This window comes from Hyaena hyaena, unplaced genomic scaffold (assembly GCF_003009895.1).
Source record: "Hyaena hyaena isolate Hyena2069 unplaced genomic scaffold, ASM300989v1 scaffold_1282, whole genome shotgun sequence".
Taxonomy (NCBI): domain Eukaryota; kingdom Metazoa; phylum Chordata; class Mammalia; order Carnivora; family Hyaenidae; genus Hyaena; species Hyaena hyaena.
This window is the reverse complement of record NW_024081908.1, coordinates 124,737-132,700: the sequence shown is the minus strand read 5'-3', so window position 1 is coordinate 132,700 and position 7,964 is coordinate 124,737.

Below are 7,964 nucleotides of genomic sequence, written 5' to 3'. Positions count from 1 at the left end.
CAGTTTGTTGAAAACTGTATGCTATCACTTAAATATCTAGAATAGGCAAACTCGTAGAAACAGCAAATTAGAAATTATTAGAAGCTGAGGGAAATTGAGGAAATTAGGTGGTGTTAAAGGTTATGGAGTTTCTGTTTGGGTGATAAAAATATTTTGGAAATAGATCATTATGATGGTTGCACAACATTCTGAAGGTGAATGCCACAGAATTGAACACTTAAAATTATCATTAAGATGGCGATTTTTATCTATATTTTACCACAATAAACTTAAAAAGTAAGATAAATATATAGAAGTCAGAAATACTTAAGAAAGCAGAATTGCAGAAAGACAGAAATATAAAATATTACTATCTATACAAATTACCTATTTTAAGCCACTTATAAAAGTGATTTCTTATTTCAAATTTTCAAACTATATGGAATTATATGAAGAAAAGTAAAATTCTCTCTAAACCCTGTTTCCATGTATCCTGTCTCAAAGCTCTGTATTGCACCTTCCATAAATATAAATGAAGATACAAATACACACACACTCTCATATTAACAAAATTGAGTTCTATAGTATGTACCGTTCTGAAACTTCCTTTTTTTCACTTATTGTAACTAGAAGATATCTTTGATTATCTGTTTGTAGAGACTTGCCTTATTCTTTTGTAACTACCGTTAGGAGAGACTTTTCAATTTAGAATAATGTATAGGGTTCAAAATTTAACTCACCTATTTGTCTTGTGTGGGAGAACTGTGTATGCTTATTTGTTGAAAGTGATAACATAAATTTCAAATGTTTTCTCCCCCAAAACTTTCATTAATCCTAATATCCCCTCCCAAATCCAGCTCATTCACTGTTGTTTTTATAAATGGGCTTCCTGAGGAGTAAGTGGTCTTCTCCAGCTTACACTTGTTTGAGAATGATTGCAAAACTGATGACTTCTTTTAGAGCGAGTCATAGATTCATGTCTTCCAGACATATAGTGAACAAAACTTGAGCTAATATAGGTCGCAATTGCTATTTAATTGGTGCTACCTAGCTGTGCTACTGAAACACACTGAAATAACACTTAGTTGCTTCACACATGTTTGTCTGAGAATTCAGTGATTGGCCATTAAGTAGTCAGATTTGATGTTATAAAATAATGAAATGCCTGAAGCCCTCCACTCATCCAAATAGAAACCTATTACATCTTTCTTACATTGATGTAACCATGTACTGTTTTGTAGTACAGTGACAAATCTACTTTCAAAGATTCATTTTCTGTGGCATAGTATCTGATGTCAGGTAATCTGTGAAAACAAGGATTTATTGAATATTAACTTTATGCTAATAGAAGTTTAAAATCCCCATTTCAGAAAGAAAATAATACAAAGAATTTTATGAAATGAATGTACATGCTAAAGGAAATAGAAACTTGATATTTCTGACAATTATGTTATGTGGAAAAAGGTATATTCCCAATAAACTGACATTTGTGGCCAAATATTAATTTTCTACCTAAAATATTTTTTTTTTTATGATTTTCTTTTTTAAACTATTGTGTTAGAATGATCAGTAGATTTTTAATTTAAAAACTCTGGAGGTAGTTTATAATTTCACTTATTTTTCCTGTATTCTAGCAGAGAAAAAAGCAAACTCTTTAGTAGATAGGTTGTATTCCTTCAAAAGTAAATATAGTAATCGCTCCTTTATTAGTAGAAGTTTTCAGTTGAAGCTGCTTTGCTCACAAAATGGAAACCTTGAGGTGTGCCTGGGTGGCTCAGTTGGTTAAGTGTCTCTTGAGTTTGGCTTAGGTCATGATCTCACAGTTGGTTAGATCAAGCCCCATGTTGGGCTCTGTGCTGACAGGGTGGAGCCTGCTTGGGATTCTCTGTCTCCCTCTCTCTCTGCTCCTCCCCCTGCTTATTCTCTCTCTCTCTCAAAATAAATAAATAAAGTTTTAACAAACAGACAAATAAACATAAAAAGAAAATGAAAACCTTGAGTAATATAAATAGATTTATTTTAAAAGTCATTTCTCAAGTTTAAGTCCTAACTTAGGTACTGTTAAATATACATTGATATAGGAAAATTTGGATTGCTAGAAATCATTACTGACTCAAGATAAATTGGAATACAATCAAAATGGCTTTGAATAATACTTTATTGAGAAAATAACATTTATCACAAAATATGTCAGTTTATATCTATTGTGTAAAATAGCTGGGTGTGTTACTTTTCTAGTGTTTTATTTTCTTTTTCAATTTTTTTTAACCTTTGTCTTCTAAATTCTTGCTAGTTCACACCACAAATTCTGTTTTTCATAAGGTTTTAAAATAATGTAGTTTGTGATTTGTATTTACCTTTTTTACAATTTTTATTTTTTTCTTAGTTTTATTTTATTTTTTTTCTTAATTTTATTTTATTTTTTTCTTAGTTTTTATTTTTTTCAATTTTTACTTTTAAGTTTATTTATTTTTGAGAGAGACAATGGACATGAGTTGGAGAAGGGCAGAGAGAGACTGAGATAGAGAATCCCAAGCAGGCTCTCTACTGTCACCACGGAGCCCAATGCAGGGCTCAAACTCATGAACCATGAAATCATGACTTGAGTTAAAATCAAGAGTTGAATGCTTAACCGACTGAGCAATCCAGACATCCCTATTTTTACTTTTTATTTAAGTATAATATGGATACAGAAAGGTGAACCTATCATAAAGGTTGGTGCATTTTAAAAACTGAACACAGCCATCCATCCAGCAAGAGGGATAACATTTCTAGCACCCAGAAGCTCTCCTTACTGGTGTCTCTTCCGGGCTTTATACTTGTACCCCTAAAGGTAATGAGTATCTTATGGATCTCTAACTAAGCAGACCAGTTTTGCCTGATTCTGAACTTTGTAAACACGTAGTCATCACAGTATGCTTTTGTGTCTGGATTCTTTGACTTAACATTATATTTGTAGATCATCATTGCTGTTGCAGTATAGTATTCCTTTGATTGGGTAAATCACAGTCCATTGGTCCATTTGTTGTTGGGGGACATGTAGGTAGTGTGCAGTTTAGGGTTACAATAAAGAGTGATGCTGTGAGCATTCTAATAAATGTCTTCTTGTCATTTTCCATTTTGTGTAAGTCTGGAGTTTGAGGCCATATGATCTGTAGATATTCAGGTTTAATATGTGCTGCCAGTTTTCTAAGTAGTTGTACCAATTTTCACTATCTCCAAAGGACACAGGGTTCTGATAACTCCACATCTGTGTCACCACTTTATAATTAATTTTCAGTGTAGCCATTCAAATGGATGTGTAGTTACATTTAATGGTGATTTTAATTTGCATTTTTTTCTTTTTAAATGTTTATTTATCTTGAGAGAAAGAGAGAAAGCATAGGATATGGGGCTTGATCTCCCAGAGTTGGGAGATCATGACCTGAGTCAGAGGCTTAACTGACAGAGTCACCCAGGTGCCCCTTAATTTGCATTTTCTTAGAGACTAATGAAGCTGAATATTGAACAACTTCTTATTTGTTCATGGGCCATTTCAATATCCACTTCAGTACATTCAAAATTTTTGTTCATATTTCTGTTTTATTGACTGCATTCTTCAAAACTGATTTATGTATTCTGAATATCATTCACATGTTTTATAGAATTTTCCTTTCACTATTTGTTCTTTTTTTTTTTTTTTTTTTTAAGTAGGCTCACTATCCACTGTGGGGTTTGAACTCACAACCTGAGATTCAGAGTTACGTGCTGTGCTGACTGAACCAGACAGGTGTCCTTCTTTGGATTCTCTTAAGATTATCATTTACTGATCAGAAATTCTTAAAATTACAACAGTTGCAATACATTATATCTTTCTCTATTAGTTAATATGCTATGAGCTATTTATGAAATCTTTGCTTACCTTAAGGCCATAGAAATATCTTATCTCTTATATTTTCTTTTTAAAAGATACAGATGTGTAGGTTTTTGACTCACATACAAATATTTCCATAGGGATATTCAGTTGACCTAGCACATTTATTGAAGACATTATTAGACAGTCACTTCCCTTTTGTATTAAGGTATTGATTTTGTTTTAAATCAAATGAATATATATACACACACACATATATATGTGTGTATGTAAATGTATATACACACATATATAGTCAATATATATAGTTAATATATATACATATATAGTATATATGTGTGTATATATATATAGTTCTAGACTCTTTTGCTCTCTTTGCCATTTTGTTTAACTTTGTCAACATTATAGATCTTAATTATTATAGGTATATAAGATAATCGGTGTCTAGTAGGACATGTACCTGTCCTCCAGCTTTGTTCTTTGTAGCTGTATCAGCTATTCTAGGCACTTTGCATTTTGTTTGAGAATCAGCTTATTAGTATTTACAAAATGTTTTGCTTGGGATTTTGATTGGGATTGCATTGAACCTATAGATGAATTTGAGGAGAGTTTACACCTTTATACTATTGTGTCTTCCAGTATGTGAACACGGGGTTTCATATCACACTTTTAAAATTCCTATAGAAATTATTTTAGATTTTTGTGTGAATGTCCTGCATATCTTTTGAATATTTAGTTCTAAATATTTATGGTTTTGGTGCTGTTGCAAATGGTATTTTTAAACTTCAGTTCTTGTTTGTTGTTAGATTATAGTGTCAGAGAAGAATAAATCAGAAAAGGCTAGGCAGACTAGGCAAAGTTATTGCAGTAGGTGAAAGAGGATAGAACATGTCTCAGTTCAACTCCACTGAAAGGAAGTATTGGAGGGTTTTTAAGAGCTGGAGTGGGAGCATCATAGGCCATCTGTTTTGTTAATTGGCCTTACCTAAAGGAAAAGTAAACTTCTCATATCATAACTGGATATTTATTTACAGTATGAAACAAGGTGCTCACCAAAGTCAGGCTCCACCCCTTGCACAGCTGGGGAGATAGGGGCAGTATATTCCTTGATAATGACATTTCAAAGGGTTGGCTTTCAGGGCCTTGAGAAAGATAGCCTGAGTTGTAAATCTGATAAGAGCTTTAGAAAAGATTTACATCTCAGGACCCCTGGGTGGCTCAGTTGGTTAAGTGTCCGACTTCAGCTCAGGTCATGATCTCACAGTTCTGTGTTCAAGCCCTGTGACTGGTTCTGTGCTGACAGCCCAGAGCTTGGAGCCTGCTTCAGTTTTGTGTCTCCCTCTCTCTCTACCCCTCCCCACCTCAAGCTGTGTCGCGCTCTGTCTCAGAAATAAAGATTTGAAAAAAAGAAAAAAAAAAAAGAAAAGATTTACATCTCAAAAAGGCAACAGAATAATTTACATGTACAAGTTTTCTAAAGCAAATGCTGTAAGAAAAGGGAACAGAGAGACTTCTGTGGTTACACCATCTGGATTCTTTTAAAGCAAAGATGAGAAGGAGGTCAGGGGCCTTGAGGCAGGAAGAAGTCAAGCTGAGGAAAATGTTAAGACTGCCTTAGTCAACAGAAATACAATTGATTTTGCTATATCGACCTTATACTCAGCAACTTAGCCAAATTCATTATTAATTTTAATAGTTTGTAAATCTTTGGATTTAAATATATAGTCAGGTTGTATATGAATAATGGCAGTTTTATTACATCCTTTGTAACCCTTATGCTTTTTTCTTTCCTTAATTTATTATATACTAGATGGGACCTTCAGTAAGATCGTGAATGAAAGTAGTGATAAAAGGCATTCTTATTTTCAGTATTCCACCATTGAGTATGACTGTGTAGGGTTTTTTGGTCAGTATTTTTCAGCATGTTAAGGAAGTGTTCCTCTAAGCAGTATATGTTTTAGTTCCTGTAAATCTCTGTCATCTAAAACAATCAGAGCAACATTAGGTACTTTCCAACCGTAAAACTAGTCTAATCAAATATTCCCTTAAAGTTTAAAATATTAATATAAATTAAATTCTGTCACTAAAAGTTTATTCTTTCGTCATTCAACATATGGTAATGACATACACCAATTACTATAGCCATCAGCTCCAAAACTCAGTGGCTTAACACAAGAAAGTTTTATTTCTCACTTATGTGATGATAGTGAAGGTTGGGAGGATATACTTAGGGTGGGGAAGAGGCTCAGCTTTGCCCATAATTCAGGGATGTAGATTCCTTTCATATCATGGTCTGCACAGCTCTAGGGCCTTAGAATCCTCTGCTGGACCATATTATCTGGTTGGCGAGAAGAGAGAGAGATTTCATGAATGTTTAGGGGGAAGGTGTAGGGAGGAAGAGAGAGAAGGCATATTTGCCATTAACTGCATCAACTTGGGAATGACACATCACTGTCATTCTAGTGACAAAAACTAGTCACATGGTCCCATCTAGATCCTAAGTCAGAAAAACATAGTCTGGCTGAGTGCCAGGATCCTCCAACCAATATAGTGAGCATCCAGGACCTAAAATATGCTGTCTCTGTCTGTGTACTTTGACTTTCATCTCTCTGCCATGGGAAGACACATAACAGTTCATGTCTATCCTAAACAAAAATTGAAATGATAGTATATGTTACAGAAGACGGCATACCAACCTAAATCCATTCAATTGTAATGTTTTGCAAAAATTAGTCTTTCCGTACAAACCATGCTTTTATTGTAATATGTCACTGTTACTTTACAATATAGATGAATACTTTTACGATTCTCTTTTGAAATTCCTTTGTTCAGAGTGACTGATTTATTTTTAAAATCTTGGCTTATTTTCTCTTGATAAATAAGTAAATAGGTAGATAGATATGTTTCTTTTAAGGATTTATGTAAGTAACAATTGTAGTTTTTCTCAGGTCTCAGTAAAAAGAAAAACTAAAAGATAATATACCTGAAGTCCATTTTTTGCATGAAGGAATTCTTTCCTGTCTTTCTCAGAAAATATGGTCATTTTTTTTCTTTTTTTTTCTAAGCCCACATTCCATGCAAACACAAAGAAAAATGAGACAAAACAAAACAAAAACAATTAAAGAATCAGAACAATTAGCAAAATGTATCATTCTCCCTTGAGACTTAAGATTTTGGCCGTGAACAAAGATATGTAACTGTTTTGAAGAAATCCACTGATGTCAAGTTGCAGCAAGATTAGGAAATGCCAACAGATGGAGTAGAATGTTAAGGTTGACTTCATGATGAACTGGACGAAAGCACATAGAGAACTGACTGCTTTTTGAAGTGATCATGCATCTTGCTTCTGCTAACAGTGACTCATACGTTCAAATAAATATTAATATCTTTGTATGTATAACATCCTTTATACAAATCCTAAAAATGATATTCCAGGAATAAAAAGTTTTGGAAGCAAAATATATCCTTGAATTGGCAATTTCTGCACTTGATTTGTGCAGTGTTGTTAAGTTTGCTAGGACAACTAAATTTTATATTATTTGAATATTACTCAGTAATGTTCACTGATGTTTTCCAGTGTTTGAATACTTGCTTAACTGTTTATAAATATTTTGACAAACAAAATATGCAGGGAGACATGAATATTGTTGTGGACAACTTCAGTATAAAATCTGAAAATAATTTAAAACCTGAATTTTGTTGAGGTGACTGAATGGCTCAGTTGGTTGGACGTCCGACTTCAGCTCAGGTCATGATTTCATGGTTCATGGGTTCGATCCTTACATCAGGCTCTGTGCTGACAGCTTGGAGCCTGAAGCCTGCTTCATGGATTCTATCTCCCTCTCTTTGCCCCTCCCCTGCTCATACTCTGTCTCTGTTTCTCTCTCTCAAAAATAAGTAAAACATAAAAAAAAAAAAACAAAAAAAAACCAACTCTGAATTTTGCAAAAGCAATCTTGTTTTCAACAGTGAAACAAAACTCAGGGAACGGCTATACTATATATATATATATATATTTACCAGCGTGCACACACACACACACACACACACACACACATAAGGTGTTCAAAGAGGAAATGAACTTATACAAAAAAACATATAACTTAATACCCAACTTGAAGATTACTTTGGG